This window comes from Hemicordylus capensis, chromosome 2 (genome assembly GCF_027244095.1).
Source record: "Hemicordylus capensis ecotype Gifberg chromosome 2, rHemCap1.1.pri, whole genome shotgun sequence".
In the NCBI taxonomy this organism is placed as follows: domain Eukaryota; kingdom Metazoa; phylum Chordata; class Lepidosauria; order Squamata; family Cordylidae; genus Hemicordylus; species Hemicordylus capensis.
The window spans coordinates 271,238,372-271,260,415 of NC_069658.1; the positions used below are offsets into that span (position 1 = coordinate 271,238,372).

The 22,044-nt window shown below is 42.4% G+C and overlaps 1 protein-coding gene across 5 annotated transcripts in view; it reads left to right on the top strand.

The window, feature by feature from the left end:
* PTPRG (protein tyrosine phosphatase receptor type G) overlaps positions 1 to 22,044 on the top strand; it is a 799,529-nt gene that overhangs the window by 218,293 nt on the left and 559,192 nt on the right. The window lies entirely within an intron of this gene.

Here is a 22,044-nt window from a genome sequence, read left to right on the forward strand (position 1 = left end):
CTAGGGACTCAAAACCCTGAGCAGACCATGCATTTCACAGTGAAGAAGCTGAACTTTCCACAAGAGGAGCTGAACTTTCTACAAGGAAACGATGTGGCACTCTATGCCATGGAGGAGAAGACAGACAAGGTGGCCTACCAGTGAGGATTGGAGTTGAGGACATGTTGAGGTATTGCATGTCAGTCAGGAGCGGAGCTGCCTGGGTTGAGACTGAAAGCCATAAACGCCTTATACAGCTGTCCTGTGTGGTAGATAGATGAACGGCAACAGCTTTATCTGAACACTTAACTTTCCGGTCATGAGCTAGCCTTGCTCAGCTAGGCTGACCATGAAAGGATATAAAGGCTTCTTATTTGGGCAAATGCTTTGCCTCAGTATCCTTGGCCCTGGTGTGTTGGTGTCTGCAGATCATGGTGTGTCTGCTTAGCTTTGGCTCTGACTCTTGGCTGGTTTTCTGATCCTGGTCCGTGGTTTGTCTGCTTGGCTCTGACCCTTGGCTTTGACTTTGACTCTCAGCTTGCTTCCAGCCCCTGGTTTCTGGCCTGTTCTTCCCATACCTGGCTCCCTGCTCAGCTCTCAGTCGCTTCACACTCTGAAATATTATGTAGTGGCTGCCCATAGCCCAGCCATGACAAAGTCACACAGAGAGCAAACTAAAGATATTTGTGCCAGGAATGTCAGCCAGGAGATGAAATCACAGGGAGACACTGCATGTCTCAATGTGTGGGAGCTGTGATCCAGCATGATGGTTAAGGAGCCAAGAACATATCAGTGAATCATCCTAAAAACACAGCTTCCTCAAGGCAGGAAGTATTCTGAGGATCATGGATTTTTACACTGAAGACACTTGTGCTTCAAAATGGAATGTAGCTGCATGCAGAAAGAGAACATATATATTCCTTAAATATATTTGCCAGCTTGTGCTCTCATTTTCCAGATGGCATATGAATTCCTCCTGTTTTTCAGTGCTTTGTTCAGACTTATTATTGCCATGTTAGTGAGATAGGAAGTTACACCCCAGGCCATACCAAATATTAATTACTGTCCCAAATATGCAAGGCATACTTATTGCTCAGGGAGGTATGTTTTCAGTACTTTCCAGACAACGTAGTAATAAAATAAAATGTCTTCTCTGAGAACTTGCTTTTTTGCACTTCAAAAAAATGATAAAACATACCAGAAAGTATATGGGCCAAACAGAAGAACTTTAATCTATGTCTCACTGCTAGATGAATTAACTATCAAGTGTAGAGAACTGCTAGAAATTAATACAGGTTCTTCAATAGGTGTGGGGTGGGGTGAAGCCAGTAGAAGTCAAATTGGATTCAAAGGGGATAGTAGATTCAAAGGGCCAGTAGAAGTCAAATTGGATTCAAAGGGGATAAACTGAATGAGGAATTACTTAGGAAGTCAAATGCTTAAAGCTAAAGATTTAAAGTGTTTGTTGTCTCAAAGGCTTAGGCAGATCTAGAAAGAAGAACTGGGTAGGTTTAACTCCTAGGCGAAGAAAAATAAGTATATACTGACAAACAAGCAAAATCATGAATGCCTCGTGATTTTCCTATCTCAGGAATCAGGAATGCTTCAAGATGGCCATACAGAGAGTCTGTTTTTGTCCTGTGCCCAGTTCTGATCCTTATAAGGATAGGATTCAGTAACCATGCCTCTTTCTTTGCTTGACTTCCTAGACTGCCCTTAACTTCAGTGTTAAACACTCTCACTTTCCTGGACTCCCTCTCTCAGACACAGGTCAAGCCAGACTAGGCACCTTTGTATGAGTGCCAAGAGGGGTGTACAGACCGCTTCTGGGCTGCTGTATTACCTAGTGTCTGGAGGGCATTCCACCCTAAAATAAATGCCTAAAGACCTGTCTTCAGATGGTAGAAGTTATTTTCCCCCGGTTTCACAATCCCTCTACTGGTTTGCTAAATACGGTTCTGCATAGTTCATAAAAATTGTCAGTAGCCATATTGGTCCATAAGAAATCCAAAAGCCGCATTTATGCCTATTTTGGGACCAAACATTAACTGTTTGTAAATCCAGTCCATACAGCAGGTTTATACTGCATTATCCTTTTTAATGGGTTTTTAACTGAGCCTTTTCTTTCAAGCTGAAATCACCCACTTGCCCAATTTCTGCATGAAGCCTATTTCTACCAGGGGTGGGAGATTATAAAAGTGGGTAATGTCTCTTTCATATGACCTTAAAAGGTAGACTAGGGACAGGAAGTTATGTGTTATGCATGTGAAGGCTTTCTGTTCTGTCAATGAGGAGTCTGTAATCATCTGATAAAGTATTGCTCACTTCTAGGAGACCTGTATTGAATGGCTAGTGATGGATAAATGTGCTATGGAAATGAATGATGCCTTATATAAATACTTTAAAGAAGCTTATGCTTGGGGAAGAAACCCCTGTTTCTTTTGTCATCCTGCTTGTTAAATGTACTTAGGAGAATATGTACCATAGTTTAGAATACCTAATACAGTACAAACCACTTTTTAATGCATTCAGTTAGAGAAAGTGGGTTGTGAATGGCATTTCTTATTTCTCAAGGTTCTTTGTGAAGTTGTGAATTCATTTGTTAATTGCTTTGTCTTAATCAATACCTTTCTCTAAAACAGACTGATATCTTCAGTGTCACCTTAAGAGACCACAAGAAGATGAATAATTAAATGCTACATTTACTGACCTCTTGAGTTTAGATAACCCACAGGAGCCTATTTCTTTGGCTCTGAGAAGAAAACCAAAACCGCTATTTTTGCTTATGTAAATATGATTTTGGTAGTGTGAGATCTTTTTTTTGACATATTACTGAACTGAGTGAAATAAAATGACAACTTGATTTTTGAATATATAAAAAAGGTTAACCCATCAGTATTATTTTAAGAGGCTGATAGCTTTCCCACTGCTGCATGCCACAGTTCAAGGTTCACACTCATCTCTGCAAGAAACCTCCTTTTGCCTAGCGTCTGGTTCCAAGCTTGCCTCTGCCTATGAGTGCTGAACCCTGAACTTCTCATCCAGTTCCAGCGCTAATGTGCTCATCACTCATCTGAGTGGTATGACCAGGACATGCATCCAGATTTTCTCCAGCAGGACACACTTCTTCCCATTGGCTTCTGGACAGAGCTAATAGAGAGGATTAAGGTATACTCAATAATTTTACCAGCAGTGGTCTAGACCAGCAGGTTAAGTCCTGCAACTATCTTTCAGCCTTCACTTACCCTCTTGCTCCTCCTCAAGAAAATTTGTGGGACTCTAGCACTCTGCTGCTTGACCACAGGCCTGTATATAGGGGTAACCAAGCATTTGTTAGATGATCATACTCCATGTTCCGAACTGAGTGCAGTGGAGCGTGATGTCAATCGGCTGCTTTCTCCACATAATCTTAACTGGCAACAGAAATTGGTTTTATAGGAAGCTGTGGTAGCTGCCAATGTACAAAACAAATTTCAGCACGTAAATGGTTTGCCACATGGACTCAGTTTCAGACAGGTTTTTGTGGCAGCTATTTTGTGGGAAGTGGGCCAAGTTAAAACAGATAACACAAAGGGCATATCTTGAGAAAGAAGCAAGAAGAATGGGGTAGTGGTTGCATTACCACTCAGAAAGAGGCTGCAGAGTGGACAAGTTTTGCAGAAGTCTTTGATGAGAGTCTTGAAGGGATATGAACACAGTGAGGGATGTGGTTAAAGAACAGAAATGAGGATGCTGTTCCATACACAGGAGTTACAGTGGGATAATGTAAATAAAAGTAGGACTGAAGGAAGAGATGTTTATGTATACTACTTCAGTAAATTGCCATGTAGAATAATATTTAATGTTGGGGGAAAACTTATCCAAGAAACAATATTAGCTGTTGGAGACAACCTAATACCCTGGTGGTGCAGTGGTAAAACTGCCGCCCTGTAACCAGAAGGTTACAAGTTTGATCCTGACCAGGGGCTCAAGGTTGACTCAGCCTTCCATCCTTCCGAGGTCGGTAAAATGAGTACCCAGAATGTTGGGGGGCAATATGCTAAATCATTGTAAACCGCTTAGAGAGCTCCCAGCTATAGAGCGGTATATAAATGTAAGTGCTATTGCTATTGCTATTGCTAATACGTAGTGGTTTTCAATAGTAAACCCCAAACTGTGTAATCATTCTGAATTCTTGCATTTGTGTCAAAGAGGCAGATACCACTGCAAGACCAGTTTGCTGAGAATGTGAAATATTTCATCGTTTTCAGATTGGAGTCTCTAGAGATTAATGAGAGAACCCAATTATATTGTCCATCCTTGATTGAATGATATTAGAATGGATGGTGGAATAGTGACTCCTCAAAAAGGCAGCTTACACAAGCTAAATGTTCTGTTATATTTTGGGCAACATTTCACATCAGACTCCTGTCAGGACAATCACCCACTGAGTCAAATTGATACTGAATGCTAAATTGATACTGAATGCTAAAACAGGAGGCTTATTCTTGCAGCTTAGAATTCAGTTACCTCTGTGAACTGGTGAGATCTTGTATTTCTGCATAACAGACATGTGAATGATGGACAGCTCTTAATCACTGTGCCTGTAATTGTTTTCCTTCCAAGGTACAATTAGGGAATCACATGATGCGACCTTGTGATAATTAAAATAAGCCATGTTGAATAACAGCAGGGAAGTATTTGGTGGTGGGTTTTTGTGGGGGGGGGGGTGTGGCGGCTGTAGAAGAAGCTTAGATCTCAGCAAGACTGATAAATGAATGCAAACCACCCGTGCCCGCCCCCCAAGTATACTTTTGGATGTCACAAAACAGTTTCTGGATTGGTCTAAGACACAGACTAGGGATGTGCACAAATCCAGTTTGCTGGTTTGGTTTGTATCTGGATCGGATACGTACCAGACTGGGCATGGTCGGTTTTGCCTCCCTTGAGCTGGGGCCTGGTTTGGTTCGAATTCAAATTTCATACAGGGCTTGTTTTCACAACCACAAAGGTAGTCTGAGGAGTGGTCAGGGAAGATGTAAGAGCCGTGCATGTTATCAAAAAGTGACTGTATGTGAGGGGAGGACTGGGAAGTGAATGTGTGTGTGGGGAATTGTTTTTGGGTGCCGATGTCAGCTTGACCCAGTGCCCAGCTATGATTCCCCCTCACATACTATCATTTCCTGATGCTCTGACTGAGATTTCTGCCATCACACTCATGGTTTTGGGGAGTGCACACATCTCTGAATCTTAGCTGCTTCCTCCTCAGTTTATGTTTGCTGATAGTGAGAACCAGCCCACAGAGTACATATATGCCACCTATACTATACCTATACAAGGGCATGTTTCTACTATCAGAAGACTTGGGTTGATGATGGTGCAACCAGTGCTGTTGAGTGATGACCAAGTCAGGGGTGGGAGGCTGACCATTACCAATGGAGGCAAGGACAGCTTGCTTGGTGTTGACCTTGTCACCCCTGCCTTGGCAGTTTTGCAAAGATAAGGCAAATATGAAGTGAAGGAAAAATTAAAAATAGAGGGCTGCACCCCACAACCATCTTCATCTCATGCATTCAGATGATATATATCTGTGGACAAATATGCAAAATGGTGTAGTCCACAGGTTGGGTAGCATTTCTTATGTGCCTCCTACTGATAAGCATTGGTCTACCCCTTCCCTAACTCTGCTCCTTTGAGCAGAATCAAACCGATTGATCCTGGTGCTTTATTTCATGTTTGTGTTTGTTGCTTGCTTCATGCATGAAAAAATTGTACTCTACTCCAAAAATCAAGCTGCAAAGTGATATGTAATTGTTGGCAACACAAAGGCTTTCTTGTAGATCATAGAAAACTTGCCACAGTTGGCCAACACAAATATACAGGAAATTTAATAGTTTGTTAGAGAATAATAAAAACTGATTACATGATTGAGAACTTAATGAAAACTCTACAAAGATAATCAAGATAATAAATCCAGAACACCTCTTTAAAACAGATCTGTCTCACTGAACTGCTATCAATATATATTAAAATGGCAAACATTTTAAATAAAATCTTGCTTTCTAGGTTCAACATCTGAGAACTGGTTTTCCCAGATATGTTATGTAATCCAATTTAGAGAAACCTGTGTTTTATTAGTCCTACTCTTGTGCTTAGGAGTGGTTCTCCAAGCAGTTTTTCAGCTGTTAATGTACAGAATAATAGGATGGCAAATCTTATTAGTCTGTGTTATTTACGTACATATGTACAGGATAACAGGATGACCTTGCGGAAATTCCATTCCTCGCCTATTCTCACAAATAATGTAACCGTGAGTAATGAGGCATTATGGCTATGGGAAAAGGGGGGGTTAGGTTCTAGAGTAGAGGGGAAACGGCTAAAAAGAGTGAAAAAAACTTACTGTGGCATGCTTCACGGGGTCTGCATGTTTTGAGGAATCCCCTCATGTGCCCAGGAATGCCCCCAAAAGGAGGAAATGCCCAACAAACCACAAAAAATCATGGGAAAAGTCCTTTTTTAAAAAAGCATTGAGCCACGAAATGGCTCCTGTAGACAAAATGGTGGATGGAAGTGACCTCTGTGGTCACTTCTGGCCCCCTAGGAACTGCTCATACATGGGGTTTAACTCGGTTGCATCCACAGATACTGGAAATTAGATACCCTGAGGATACACGGAACTGTGAAGAGTGGAACTGTGAATAATGAAGTTCTCCTGTATACACATACATATAAATTACAAACCCAGAACTCTGGCTTGTCAAAAATTCATATGTGGGATAGTTCCTCAAAATTACAGTTGGTGATGTCGAAACCCAAACCGATACACTATGAAAATACGGACTGATAATCTACATATAGGGATATGCATGGAACGGGTTCAGACAGAGGCCCTTTATGGGATTCCGATCTGGTTTGAACGGCTGCTGGTTCCACTGGTTCAATGGTAGGGCCCCGGGGCAGTTCTGCTTTAAGGGTGGGGGATGGTGCACTTACCGCTCCCTCCGCTCTTCCCCTGCCAGTGCTCCATTTTTCTAAAGTCCATCGAGGCGGCAGCATAACTGCCTGCTGCTCCGTTGCCCCTTTTACTGGATATACCCAGAAGTATCCAATGCACCTGGGCATGGGTGTATGCACACGGCGTGTGCGTGCATGTGACGGGTGCAATGTGCCCGTGCCCGGTGCATGCAGGTGCGTCGGATACTTCCAGGTATATCCAGTAAAGGGAGCAATGGGACGGCAGGAAGGTATGCTGATGCCCTGATGGACTTTAGAAAAATTGAGCACCGGCAGGGGAAGAGCGGAGGGAGGGGTAAGTGCACCCTCCCCCACCCTTAAAGCAGAACCCCTCCACCTTTGATCCACCCCCACCTGGTTCTGTGCACATCCCTATCTACTTATTCTAGCTGACATGATTTGCAGTCTTCTGACAACGGAAGGTCAGCTGTGGGTCCACAAGAATCCTTCAGTGTCCATGGTGCAAAAAGGGCTGAAGGCTTTTTGCACAAGGTACTGGGCAGGAGGGGAGCAGGAGAGCAATATTTGCATACCTCCCTCCCCCCAAAAGCCTGTTCTATTTCTATAGATATATTGCTGATGGCTGTGTGACCCTTAGAGTTGGAACGGGCTTTTAGAGGGAGAGGACACACAAAAATCATTTCCCCTCCCCCCTACACCCGGCCTGCTGTGCAAAAAGTCTTCTATGCAGGGACGCTGAAGGCTTCTTGCAGACCTGCAGCCTTTCTTCCATCACTGCAGAGCTGTAGATCATGTCAGCCACTGATACATAAAAACAGCCCTGCTGGATCAGTCCCAAGGCCTATCTAGTCCCGCTTCCTGTTTCACAGTGGCCCACCAGATGCCTCTGAGAAGCCCACAGGCAGGAGGTGAGGGCATGCCCTCTCTCTTCCTGTTGCTCCCCTGAAACTGGTATTTAGAGGCCCTTGATGCTGGAGGTGCCTGTAGTCATCAGACTAGTAGCCATTGATAGACCTGTTCTCCATGAATTTGTCTATGTCCCTTTCGGTGCCATCCAAACTAGTGCTGATTACCACATCTCATCACAGAGAATTCCATAGATTAATTATGTCCCAGTGAAAAACTACTTCTTTTAATTGATCCTAAATTTTATGGGATGACCCCTGGTCCTAGTGTTGTGAGAAAGGTAGAAAGATTTCTCTCTATCCACTCTACTCCTTGCATAATTTTATTAGACCTCTATCATGTCTCCCTATAGTTGTTTCTTTTCCAAACTAAAAAGCCCCAGATATTGTAGCCAAGTCTTGCCTCACAAGAAAGGTGTTCCAGGCCCCTGATAATATTGTTTTCCCTCTTCTGATAATATTGTTTTCCCTCTTCCCTTTTCCGGTTCTACAATGTCCTCCTTAAGTTACAGTTACCAAAACTGTACAGTTACTGTACATCTGGTGGCTGCACCATAGATTTGTATGAGGACATTATAATATTAGCAGTTGTTGTTGTTGTTGTTATACAAATACATGTCTTTTATTGTGTATACAAATACATGTTTTATTCTCAGTCCTCTTCCTAATGATCCCTAGCATGGATTTTGACTTTTTGCAGCATTAACAGCTGTAACAGGCACACAAGACCTGCGTTGTCATTGTCACTCCAGTACAATTCTGTCTCAGTTTGTGTTATCATGGTTGCTCAGACATGTTTTTGTTACCTCGCCCTGTGATGTGGGAATATTTGGGAGTATTCAAAGACTCCGCCCGGAGTATTTGGAGTGGGCGGTGTATTAAATGTTTCGAATGAATGAATGAATGAATGTGGGGGAAGTTAAGTGTTAGCTCTGAAAGCAATTGCAGATATGCATGCATCAATACATTTCTGGGGACAGTTGGAGAATCAGAGGTAGGATACCCCAAGAGGGAGTAACAGATTTGAGACAAGGCTTTTTGAAGACAAATAATAAGTTTATTAAAGAAAAGAAGCATACAAGAGAACTGTGGTGGTTCCTACTCCATCACAGACTGTGGGGAGTGCAGCAGTGTGAAATGTAATCAAGCCAGGTGGCTTTTCCTCTGTTTTCCATAGAGTCTTTATTTCCCTGGTTTTATTTATTGTTAAATAATTTATATACCTCCTTTCATTAAAACAATCCCAAGGTGGTTGCCATAATATAGTTGTCATTTTAGCCTGTTACAAGACTGATGTTCTCTATGGCACCAAATCTCACTAAGGCACCAAATCTCACTGATGATCGTGTTCCTGCCATGAGTTTATGATATGCCAGGTGCAGCATATCAGTGTTTTGCTGGTCGAATGACCATAACAATAAAGATCTGATTTGATTTTGCATATCAGTGAAAAAAGTGGTCACAAAAAGGAGATGGGTTGGTCAGGCAGGATGTCTGCTAACACTGGGGGCCAGTTTATTGGAAGGAGATCCGCCTACTTCTGCCTACTTTCAGAGGCTTTGGTAACTGACCTTAATCTGTCTTGTTCCCATCAGCCACTAAAATTCCATGTTAAAAAAACAATGTTTTTCGACTTTATTCTTCAGGCACTGGCCATTTGGAGAGCATTGTATTTCATCCAGCTGCTACAATTGTCTTGGAGCCAACCGTAACAGTGATTGAGTTTATAACGGCCTTTGTGATTCCTGATAAACCATGTGACATTCAGATGACATTGGCAAGATTGGAATGTCTGGAGGTACTCAAACTGAAACAGTAATAGCTGTCAGTAGAGTCCCAAAAAGAAGAACATATCAAATGGGGAGCATAAACCAAAAAATCTGAATAGTTTCAAAGTATTGAGTTATACCAACATTTCTGTATTTTGTATCATTTCTTGTAAGCTGATTTTGAGTCAGTGGAATTAGCAGAGCGCAAGTCAAACAAACAAAAATAAATACATACATACACACACCTACATACATAAATTGACTTTTCATGTACTGCTATGTGGACTTGAGAGGTATTCTGTAATTCAGAAGCAAATGGTTTTTTAAAAATTATTATTTATATACCAGCCCACATGTTGCAGGAATTACACCAAGGTTTCCGATAAGCCCACATTGCTGCAGGAATTTAAGGAATTTAAGAGCCCCTGGTGGCGCAGTGGTAAAACTGCCGCCCTGTAACCAAAAGGTTACAAGTTCGATCCTGACCAAGGGGCTCAAGGTTGACTCAGCCTTCCATCCTTCCGAGGTCGGTAAAATGAGTACCCAGAATGTTGGGGGGGCAATATGCTAAATCATTGTAAACCGCTTAGAGAGCTTCCAGCTATAGAGCGGTATATAAATGTAAGTGCTATTGCTATTGTACCAATGTTGTGCAAGCGCACAAATACTTAAAGTAGCTCAACAACACTTTGGTAACACAACTTATGTAATTTCCAATGCAAGTTGCGTTCCTGAAGTGTGAGTACACAATTTTTAGTATTTGGGTACTTGCACTCTTACACAAGGCTGCTGGCATTTGCTTGGATATTCACATTATTGTTGTTGTTGTTGTTGTTGTTGTTGTTGTTGTTTTCACATTTATATCCTGCTCTTCCTCCAAGGAGTCCATCAGTGCAGGCCATTCAGAAACAGCATGTAGGCCACCAATTTTCAACAGAAATTCACAAAGCAGTTTACATAGTCATGGAACTAGATGGTGATGCCTGGTCCCAAAGGGGCTCACAATATAAAAGACAAAGAGGCACTCTCATGATCGTTCAAAAGCGGGCTAAGGGAGCCTAGCCTGCTTTGGGGTGATCATGTGCTGCAATGAGAGCCATGCGGCTCCCTGCAGCTAGCTGTCCTAAATACCCCTCCCCTAAGCCGAGGTCAATGGAGCGAGTGCTCTGCTAACCTCATCTTTTTGCTCGTGTGTTGCTGCGGTGCGTGGCGACAAACAAATAGACCCCCCAACCAGGAGGCTGCAAGCTTGGGGGTCTCCCGGGCTTGGGGGTCTCTCCAGGATGCTCCGTGCGATTGCACGGAGTATCCTGGAACTTCTAGGGGCCACATGGCCCCTGATCCCCGCAGCCCCTTCCAACTGCACGACAGAGCCGACAGTTGTGTGGGCAGCCGATCTGGCCGCCCTGGGCTGCCTTCCAATAGTCTGCAGGGAGAGCGGGCTAGGCTAAGCCCGCTCTCCCCGCAAACCCCCTTATGGCTCCTCTCCCTGATCATGAGACTCACCTCAAAATGTATGAGGAATATGCCATCAATGGTCACTATTCTATGCTGAGCTGAATAGGGGTAGTTGCCATCTTCCTGTTAATTATATCAGAGTCACCACTTTGCCCAATTAGCAAAGAGTTGGGTATTACAACTAGGAGACAAGAAATGGGGTCATAGCCAGGTTAGATCTCTAGAACTTGAGAACATTGCACTGTACTTTGAAAATTGAAAGCTTTCCTCAAAATTTCCCCTGGTTTTTAAGTTTTGCAGGGAGCTGTCATTTCGTTTGCAGATTTTCCTGAAAATGTGAAGGCAATCAGTGTGCTTCAAAAACAAATGAAGTTCACATATCTGATAATGCTTCAAAATATTGGAATGTATTGTCAGGTACAATCAATATGACTACAGTTGTGCAGACTTTTAAACCAACACCCACACATATATGCTCCTCACTCTCACTCAACTCCTGTTACTCTCAGATTATAGGGAAACACTGTTTGCTGTTAATTTCTGGCTTTTGCACTTTAAAATTTTGTTTTGTGTTATACGTACATAGAAAGATCCCTTATACCGAGTCAGACCATTGATCCAGCAAGTTCACTATTGTCTACAGTGACTGGCAGTGGTTCTCCAGGATTTCAGGGAGGAATCTTTCCCGGCCCTCCCTGGAAGTGCCAGGGATTTAATATGGGACCTTTTGCATGCAAAGCAGATGCTCTACCATTGATCTGTGGCCCCATTCCCAATGATATGGGTATGCATTCAGCTTTCATCATAGAGGTTTCTACAGATTTCTTGATGAAACATGTTCCTCTTACTCCTAGCAAGTAGAGCTTAGCATTTCACAGAGCTTCCTTCTCTAGCTGTACTTGATGCTCCAAGCCTGACTATCTCAAAATGTGAACAGTGCCGAGTCGATCCATGTCTCTTGGTGGCAAGCAGGGCCATCCTTAGGGCACAGCGACCAGGACATTTGCCCCCAGCCCCGCACTGGCACAGTCCCCCCTCTACTCTGGGCACACTGCAGCCTGCCTGGCTCTCTCTCCCAGCCCCAGCAATGTATATTTCTCCGTGTAGCCGAGCCCTAGAGCTGTGTGTGTGTGCGCGCAGCACAGGCTTGCTTGCGATTGAAAGGCTCCCTCCAGGCAAGCTGCTACAGCTCCTTCCAGTGTTTTCTAGTTTTTGCATCTGTGTGCGGAATGAGTTTTCTTCTTGGTGGCACTATCAGGACAGTGTGTGCACATATGTATTCAGAACGGGGCCTTCCCAATTCAGCCTGAGCAGGATCTAAAATTAACTGAGTGGATATCAAAAAATGTGTGAGCTTGCGCATGTGCGCACGCCTTAAAGGGAACACTGACTCCTTCCCTCTTCACCTCTCTGCTGTTCAGTGCGTGGGCAGGGCTTCCAGAGAGGCCTCTCGTGCTGGCCTCGCTGAAGCTTTCCAGTGCTAGCTGGCAGGCAGGCAGGAGGCAGAGTGGCCAGCACTGGCTGCCCTTGCCCACCACAGCTCTGTGAAGACCCTCTGCCCTACCCAGCCCAGCCTTTGCCTGCAGTCGGACTCCTTGGGCTTAGTAATGGAGGTGTAATGTAATTTCTTTTTGTAGTTATTCCCCCCACTTGAATATTTGGGGAATGGCTTGCCATAGGGCTTTGATATCAGGCACACATGTCGGGCAGATGGGGAAGACTCTGAATATTTAATTTGAAACAGGTTGGGGAATTGGTTGTGTTGTTATACACACACACACACACACACACACACACACACACACACCTATCTATATCTATATATCTATGTCTATATCTTAATTACACACACACACCATCAAGGAAGTCCTATAAGTGGCTTGTTTCATGGCAGAAAATCTCAAGAACTTACAAAAATAAACAATATTTGTTTGTTTTGTTTGTTTGTTTAGAAATGCACTATGCTCAAGTTGGTTTGCAGCCCAGAAGGTCTGAGTGAGAACTGTGAAGCATGTGTTGTGCTTTTATTTTTACTTGTTTTCTGTAGAAATGCACTATATGTCCAAGCTGGTTGGACATGTCCAGAAACCTCATTCACACTATTTACACTGTATTCCGTCAATCAGTATGAGTCTGTAATGATATGAAATGTTAAGGAGGCCCCGCACATGCTGATTCGCCCCCAGCCCTGCACCCCACTACAGACAGCCCTGGTGGCAATTAATAAAATATGTAACAAATATCAGCCAGAGGGCAAATCTCCACACATATTTATAGATATTTCTATAAATGACAAACATGAACAATGATTTCCCTGGTGGCAAGAGGGACATCTTCCAATCAGTGTGAGACCTGCAATCAACTCAGAGGATGCACAGCAAAGAAAGTTGCCTCTCAAGCTACCTAACACAGACTGTTATATAGTACAACCTGCATTAGGTGGCTTGAGTTTTCTTCCTGAAAATATTTTCCTAAGCAAACTTTTCAATAATATGGGAAGGAAGAACAACCAGTTGTTGTTTGAAATGCACTATGCCGATCTATTTTAACTTAATTTGCTTGTGCAATATATGCTTGACAGATGATAACAGTGGAGCATGTTATATCAGAGTTAAATATTTACTGCATGTTAAGCACAGGGTTGCTTAGCAAGTACAGTAAGTGCTGCTTATCTGTGGTGAATAGCTTACACTCCTTTCTGATTCTAAGGTGGACACATCTTTCTGTTTGGAATATGCAGATATCCAGTTAAGATCGGTTAGGGAGTGCTTGTGCATTTGAGCTCCATTTAATGTACTTCCTGGAAACTTTTGTCAAAAGTTATTTGATAAAAAAGGGTTAGAAAATATTTCTGAAGAAAATGTTTAACACCTGCAGGGAGTTTAATTTTCAAAGGTGATATAGCTGCTTTTCTGTCATGCCATTTCAAAAGCTGCCTTATTTCTAAAAGGATATTTGCTTTTGACAGAAGTGTTGTAATTACACTCTGGGCAAAGTTATCTACTCCAGATATCAGAAAGGTGTGTTATAGTAGCTCATGCTGTCTGTACAGGAGAGGAGAGCTGGTCTTGTGGTAGCAAGCATGACTTGTCCCCTTAGCTAAGCAGGGTCTGCCCTGGTTGCATATGAAAGGGAGACTAGAAGTGTGAGCACTGTGAGATATTCCCCTCAGGGGATGAAGCCTCTCTGGGAAGAGTAGAAGGTTTCAAGTTCCCTCCCTGGCTTCTCCAAGATAGGGCTGAGAGAGATTCCTGCCTGCAACCTTGGAGAAGCCGCTGCCAGTCTGTGAAGACAATACTGAGCTAGATGGACCAATGGTCTGACTCAGTATATGGCAGCTTCCTATGTACCCCACCAGGGCAATATCCTGCTGTTTTCGTCATAGTGCTTCACTAAAATTTCCCTTGTGGTCTTTTGGCTAATCCTCTGATAGAGAGCAGGGAGGGTCATGTGAACCACAAGAATAACTCAAGGAGCGTGTTCGTCACAGCTACTCTTGCAACCCACACAAATGATAATATATTTCTTTGAATTAGGACAGTTTGCTTAAGGTAGTGGCTGTTGTTATTTTCTGTACCTGTGCAGCCCAAGAAATAATTGACAAGCATTTTTAAATTGCTGGAAACCTTGGCACAAATGCCTTAAGGAGCTCAGCTTCTCTAGCTTATCCCGAGGAAGGTTACAAACATCTATGCAAACATGCCATGTATCCTGCCAAATTGTATATTGCTTTTTGAAAATCTGGCTTAGCAAATTCAGATGACTTAAATCCACGTTCAGTGTTGTAACGTGTAGCAGCAGAATGGTGACTTTGTCCCTCACCCCACACTCCATAACTATTTTCTCTTTAAAGCTGTTGGCATAGCTGGTGAGGCATGGAGCAGAAGGCAATAGTTAGCGGCTGTTGCTGAGCAGCAATTGAAGAAGAAGAGAGGCTCAAGGTTCCTTCCTACCAGAGGGGGATGTAAGATGGCAGTAAGGCAGGAGGTGGCTCTCTCAGCAGCATGTGGCCCATGAATGATAAGTGGCACTGTGCACAGGGCACTGATGTCCCCTGTCTCCGCTGCTACGTTGCATCTAATTCTGGTAAGGATACAGGGCCCCTCCCCCTTTGCCACGATAATATTATTTATCCTTTATTTCCTTCTCACCAGCGATCACACCCTCTTCTGCTAGTTTAACACTATTCCAGCCCTTTATACTCACAGCTTAACTCATAGGAAGATAGGATGCTGCCTTAAACCGAGTCAGACCATTGGTCTATCTAGCTCAGTATTGTCTTCACAGACTGGCAGCGGCTTTTCCAAGGTTGCAGGCAGGAATCTCTCTCAGTCCAATATTGGAGATGCCAGGGAGGGAACTTGGAACCATCTGCATACAGATGCTCTTCCCAGAGTGGCCGCATTTTCAAAGGGGAATATAAAGGTGAATGGGAGACTCACATATGTAGTCTCCCATTCAAATGCAAACCAGGGCAGACCCTGCTTATCAAAGGGGACAACTCATGCTTGCTACCAGAAGACCAGCTCTCCTCCTTAGCATTTTCCTGAAGAGTCCATGATGCCACAGCATATTCAGCTAATGGCTAGGCTGTAGCCTGCATTTCCCCAGAGCATTACATTTTTTGCTTTAGTTCTTGTGAGGTTTGGGGGCAAATGGCGAAACTACAAAGTGTAAGGGGCGGGGGAGAACCATATGCTCTGTAATGTAATCTGAGTCATCTGTGAACTCTCTAAAATGTAGTAAATGCCTTAAAATTGTGTCTATTATATAACAGTCTTCAGGACATACTCCTTTATTGTATAAATAGAACCAATATACTGTACAATGCAAAATTAAGAGAGATGAATCTTTGCCATTGTAATTCCAGTCAAAAGATATACTTTTTCTTCCTTCCGCGTTGCTACAATAATATAAACAATTGTATCTGAATGGATATAACATAGAAACATAAGAACAGCCCGGCTGGATCAGCCCAAGGCCCATCTAGTCCAGCATCCTGTTTCACACAGTGGCCCACCAGATGCCTCTGGGGAGCCCACAGGCAAGAAGTGAGGGCATGCCCTCTTTCCTGTTGTTGCTCCCCTGCAACTGGTATTGAGAGGCATCAGTCCTCTGAGGCTGGAGGTGTGCACCTTGAATGTACCTTTCCTGTTACTGGAGCACATGATGGCTTTTTGCATGTCAGTAGTAGAATATTTATTGTTGCATCTAAAATCCACATTAAAATAATTCTGCTTCTTATTAATAGTCATTGTAAGTTTCAGCTCACCCTTCCATTTGTTAAGAAATTAAGAAATTATATGAATGAAATGAAGTATGCTTTATAGCTCAAAGACATATTGTAATTCGACCTACTTCTCACAGACAGCGGATGAAATGATAAAACTGTGCCTGGAGTACACCACTTCAAACTACAGATGGTGGTGGTGGCGGCTCACAGGAACAGATGCTCTGGCATACACAATAAATACAGGTTTAAAAACCCTACATGTAGAAAACTACATGCCAGGGAGAAGGGTCCTAGACTAGCTTTCTCCTTGACATGCTAGTTTTCTATTTATAAAGGATTTTTTTTCATGGACAAGCATTCCAACCACACTTGCAGTCTGAAGAGGTACAGTCCAGACAAAAACTTACCATCTCATCTGATGAAAGTGAGAAGTATATTCTTTCTTGGGTTCAAGAAAGGGAGCTAGTACTTTGAATTATACAGAGAAAAGCTACAGGAAAACTGCCACAAGAATTGCAATTTAGCAACTGTGGATGATATTGTGATTTTTTGTAAGTGCATGGGAGATTTGTTTTATTGTTAAGACCTGCAATACCTAATGAGATTTCAGCATGTTTTTAATGAAAAGCAAAAACAAATCAGAATAATTGCTGCTGGGACTCTGAGAAGCTCCTTTAACAATGCCTTGTTTTTTCAACCATGAATTCTGCTTAATAAGACAACCTTTTAGAATAAGATAATGGAGAAGGATCTGAAGATCATTTGTAAAATTTACAATATTCCAGATGGTACTGTTCCAAGAATTGACTGCAGGAAGGGACCTGAATGTACTGAAGCAGGGTGGTGAAGTAGATAAAGAATCAGATTGGGGAGATTTCAGTTAAAAACTAAGCTCAGTGCTGAACTCCATTCAGTGCCCATGTTATGTTTATTTATTAAAATTATTTATATGCTACCTTTCCAATGCTCAAGGCTTTGCATTACAAAATTAAATTAAAAAATATAAAGCTGTATTTAAAACAATAGAAATGCTGCAACTACAGAACAGTGGCTGATATCCTGATGAGCCTGATTGCTCATGCTATTGAGTGCTTTCTTAGTAGAGTTGTATGGGGGTTCATTTTCACTGCTCTTTGCTTCGCCCTTGTATGTTCTCAGTTCTCCATGTGTGTTGCAAGGTGGCTGTGTCATCCGAACAATCCTTCCAAGGGCATCCCAGATAAAGTACATTAAAGCAATCAATCTTTGAGGCTACAAAAGCTTGAATTGAAAACGGACTGAAGTTGGATAAATGTGACCACCACCACTAACTGCTGATGAAGTCAGTGCCACTCCACTGAAAATATTCCAGCTTTCCACAGAATGTAATAGTTGCAGTTTCTACTGCTGGTTTACAAACTCTTCTTTTGAACAGAGGAAAATAAATATAAAGGATTAGACTTTACCTATGGGTATATATATTAGGAGGGGGGTTTTTTAGCAAGGGGAAAAAACAACAAAAACCTCACACCTTGTAATGAAAAATAGTGTCTTTGAAATAAAAGAAGAGAGATTATTTTGTATCCTCCAAGGGGACATTTCCATCTTTTCAAAGACCGACCAGACAAGAAGTATAAACCAGACATCTAAGGGAAAAGAGCTGGTGCAGGAGCAGTGTCCTTCAGGGTATTCTGTATTCCACTTATGCTGTTAGGCCTAATGGAGCAGAGACTTTGATCTAAATTTTAGCCAAATAATGTGTTTCCAAACACTCTTTCTTCTCCCACCCCACCCCAGCTTTGCTTGTAACTCTACATTTGACAAAATCTTTGATGACCTTTTGTGTACTGACCTTTATGTGCTGGCAAGATCAAAAACAAACACACACTCTTTTTGGCTGACCTCTCTCAGCTAAAATACAAAGCAGGCAGTGTTGACCCTGTCATTTTTCTCAGATATTTTTGTCCAGTGGTTAACAAACAAACACTTGCAAATAGAAATATCATGTTTCCCCTGTGATAACTTGCCCATGTTAACCGTGTTAGTAGTGTATTTCTGGCATAAGAAATATTTATATCTGAAGAGCAAAAGCCTCTCTAAAGTAAATGCTCTGGTAGATGGATAATTTCCTAGGCAGTGTTGGAATATCATGGTATTGTTATAGAATCAGTTTGGTGTGTGCAGCAGTGATTTAATTTGTACCTAATACTAATACTTTATCTTTTTCTGCTTTGATATTAGAGCTAACAAGTTTGCTAGTCTGTACTGAATTTTCAAATGTATTGGTTAAATGGTGAGGAGTTCCAGGCAGCCTTTCACAGGGTCAGTTTCCTTTTAGGAAAGAGGACATTACAGTTGCTACAAAACAACATACAGGTGAAACTCGGAAAATTAGAATATCGTGCAAAAGTCCATTAATTTCAGTAATGCAAATTAAAAGGTGAAACTGATATATGAGACAGACACATTACATGCAAAGCGAGATAAGTCAAGCCTTAATTTGTTATAATTGTGATGATCATGGCGTACAGCTCATGAAAACCCCAAATCCACAATCCCAGAAAATTAGAATATTACATGGAACCAAGAAGACAAGGATTGAAGAATAGAACAATATCAGACCTCTGAAAAGTATAAGCATGCATATGTATTCAGTACTTGGTTTGGGCCCCTTTTGCAGCAATTACTGCCTCAATGCGGCATGGCATGGATGATATCAGCCTGTGGCACTGATGAGGTGTTATGGAAGACCAGGATGCTTCATTAGCGGCCTTCAGCTCTTCTGCATTGTTTGGTCTCATGTCTTTCATCCTTCTCTTGGCAATGCCCCATAGATTCTCTATGGGGTCAGGTCAGGTGAGTTTGCTGGCCAGTCAAGCACAGTACACTGTATACTTTTCAGAGGTCCGATATTGTTCTATTCTACAATCCTTGTCTTCTTGGTTCCATGTAATATTCTAATTTTCTGGGATTGTGGATTTGGGGTTTTCATGAGCTGTACGCCATGATCATCACAATTATAACAAATTAAGGCTTGACTTATCTCGCTTTGCATGTAATGCGTCTGTCTCATATATCAGTTTCACCTTTTAATTTGCATTACTGAAATTAATGGACTTTTGCACGATATTCTAATTTTCCGAGTTTCACCTGTATTACCCTCAAATGCCCAAAGTTTCCTCTAGAAGCTTGGATGGCTTTAAGAAGGGCTTAAATAAATTCATGGAAGACTGGTCTATCAGTGGCTACTAGTCTGGTGGCTATAGGCCAGCTCCAGCCTCAGAGGCAAGATGTCTCTAAATACCAGTTACAGGGGAGTAACAGCAGGAGAGAGGGCATGCCCTCACCTCCTGCTTGTGGGCTTCCCAGAGGCATCTAGTGGGCCACTGTGTTAAACAGGATGCTGGACTAGATAGGTCTTGGGCCTGATCCAGCAGGAGTGTTCTTATGTTTTTAAACCTGCCCCAAACTCAAGGTAGATAGCTGCTGCACGTGCTATACTCAAAATTCAAAACTGATTATTCAACCCCCACCCTAACAGGCTGATGTAACAACTATCCATAAAGGCCTGTGAATCTAGAAAGAGGATCTAAGCAGTCAAACTGTTCTGCACAACCAAACAATATGACTGTAATACTTAAAAAGAAATAAATATGAGCAGTATCTAAATGCGAAATATGATTTCTAGATAGTGGGGAAATAGACATTTCTGAAGTTAAATTTCTAGAATTATTTAGCAGCTATGTCAGTTACTGGATACCATGGAAGCAGCTTGTTCACACGATTTGTTCTCTATTCCTCACTACTCTCGCACAAAATGGAAAATAAGTATACCTATTTTAATTTGACAATTCTTGAAAAATATGATACATAGTGTGAGAGTATCTTAAAATAGCACTGAAGATATTTTCAGGCAAGAAAATCTGTCTGAGACTAGTTCACGTTTGACAGGGAATCTTATGCATGGATTGTTTATATCTACGAAGACAAAAGTGGGAAGGAACTTGGCAAAATATTTCCTGTAACTTCCCAGATGCTCACTTTTCATGTGCGTGGAACCAATAATAAATTCTGAATTCTAATAATTTCTAAGAGAGATTCACATAGCAATAGCAATAGCATTTACATTTATATACCGCTCTATAGCCGGAGCTCTCTAAGCGGTTTACAATGATTTTAGCATATTGCCCCCAACATTCTGGGTACTCATTTTACCGACCTCGGAAGGATGGAAGGCTGAGTCAACCTTGAGCCCCTGGTCAGGATCGAACTTGTAACCTTCTGGTTACAGGGCGGCAGTTTTACCACTGCGCCACCACATGGCCGTAAAACATGGACACGCGCCCCTCCCCCGCAACTTGTGGTTAAATCTAATATGCATTCAGCTCAATTATAACTATATAACAACATTAACTACAAATTGAGCTTTCCTGTCACATGGAGCCTGTGGGGGTTACTTACTGATCTTGGCACAGGACTGAGTTTTGTCCGAATCCCACCATGGGATGATGGCAAGCAGTTTAACAGTGAGGGGAAAAGTGGGAAGTAAGAAGTAGGGTCCCCCAGGAATCTGTACTGAGACCAGTGCTTTTTAATATATTCATAAATTATCTAGAAGCAGGAGTAAGCAGCGGGGTGGCCAGATTTGCAGATGATACCAAACTCTTTTGGGTAGTGAAATCCATAAGTGATTGTGAAGAGCTCCAAAAGGAGCTCTCCAAACTGGGTGAGTGGATGACAAAGTGGAATGTGCGGTTCAGTGTTGGCAAGTGTAAAATGATGCACATTGGGATAAAGAACCCCAACTTCCAAGTATATGCTGATGGGATCTGAGCTGTCGGTGACTGACCAGGAGAGGGATCTTGGGGTTGTGGTGGACAGCTCGTTGAAAGTGTCAACTAAATGTGCAGCAGCTGTGAAAAAGGCCGATTCAATGCTAGGGATTCATTAGGAAGGGGATTGAAAATAAAACTGCTAATATTATAATACCCTTATACAAAACGATGGTGTGACCACACTTGGAGTACTGCGTACAATTCTGGTCAACACATCTAAAAAAGGACATTGTCGAACTGGAAAAGGTGCAGAAGAGGGCAACCAAAATGATCAGGGGCCTAGAGCACCTTTCTTATGAGGCAAGGGTACAATACCTGGGGATTTTTAGTTTAGAAAAAAGATGACTGCGGGGAGACATGATAGATGTCTATAAAATCATGCATGGTGTGGAGAAAGCGGATAGAGAGAAATTCTTCTTCCTCTCACATAACACTAGAACCAGGGGTCATGCCATGAAATTAATTGCCGGGAAATATAGGACCAACAAATGTTTTTCACACAACGCATAATCCACTTGTTTATCTGCCATGAGATGTGGTGACAGTCAACAACTTGGATGGCATTAAGAAGGATTTGAATAACTGCATGGAGGAGAAGTCTATCAATGGCTACTAGTCGGAGAGCTATATCCAGCCTCAAAGGCAGGATGCCTCTGAGTACCAGTTGCAGGGGAGTAACAGCAGGAGAGAGGGCATACCCTCAACTCCAGTGTCCAGTGGCATCTGGTGGGCCACTGTGCGAAACAGGATTCTGGACTAGATGGGCCTTGTGCCTGATCCAGCAGGGCTGTTCTTAGGTTCTTATGAAAGTGGTTCTTCATCAACTCTCAGCACCATTCCTGATTGCCTGCTAAATGCAGCTAATATATTCAGATATATAATTGTGTCAAACTATGTCAGTTCATTAGAAATCGATATCTTCTTGTAAGGAA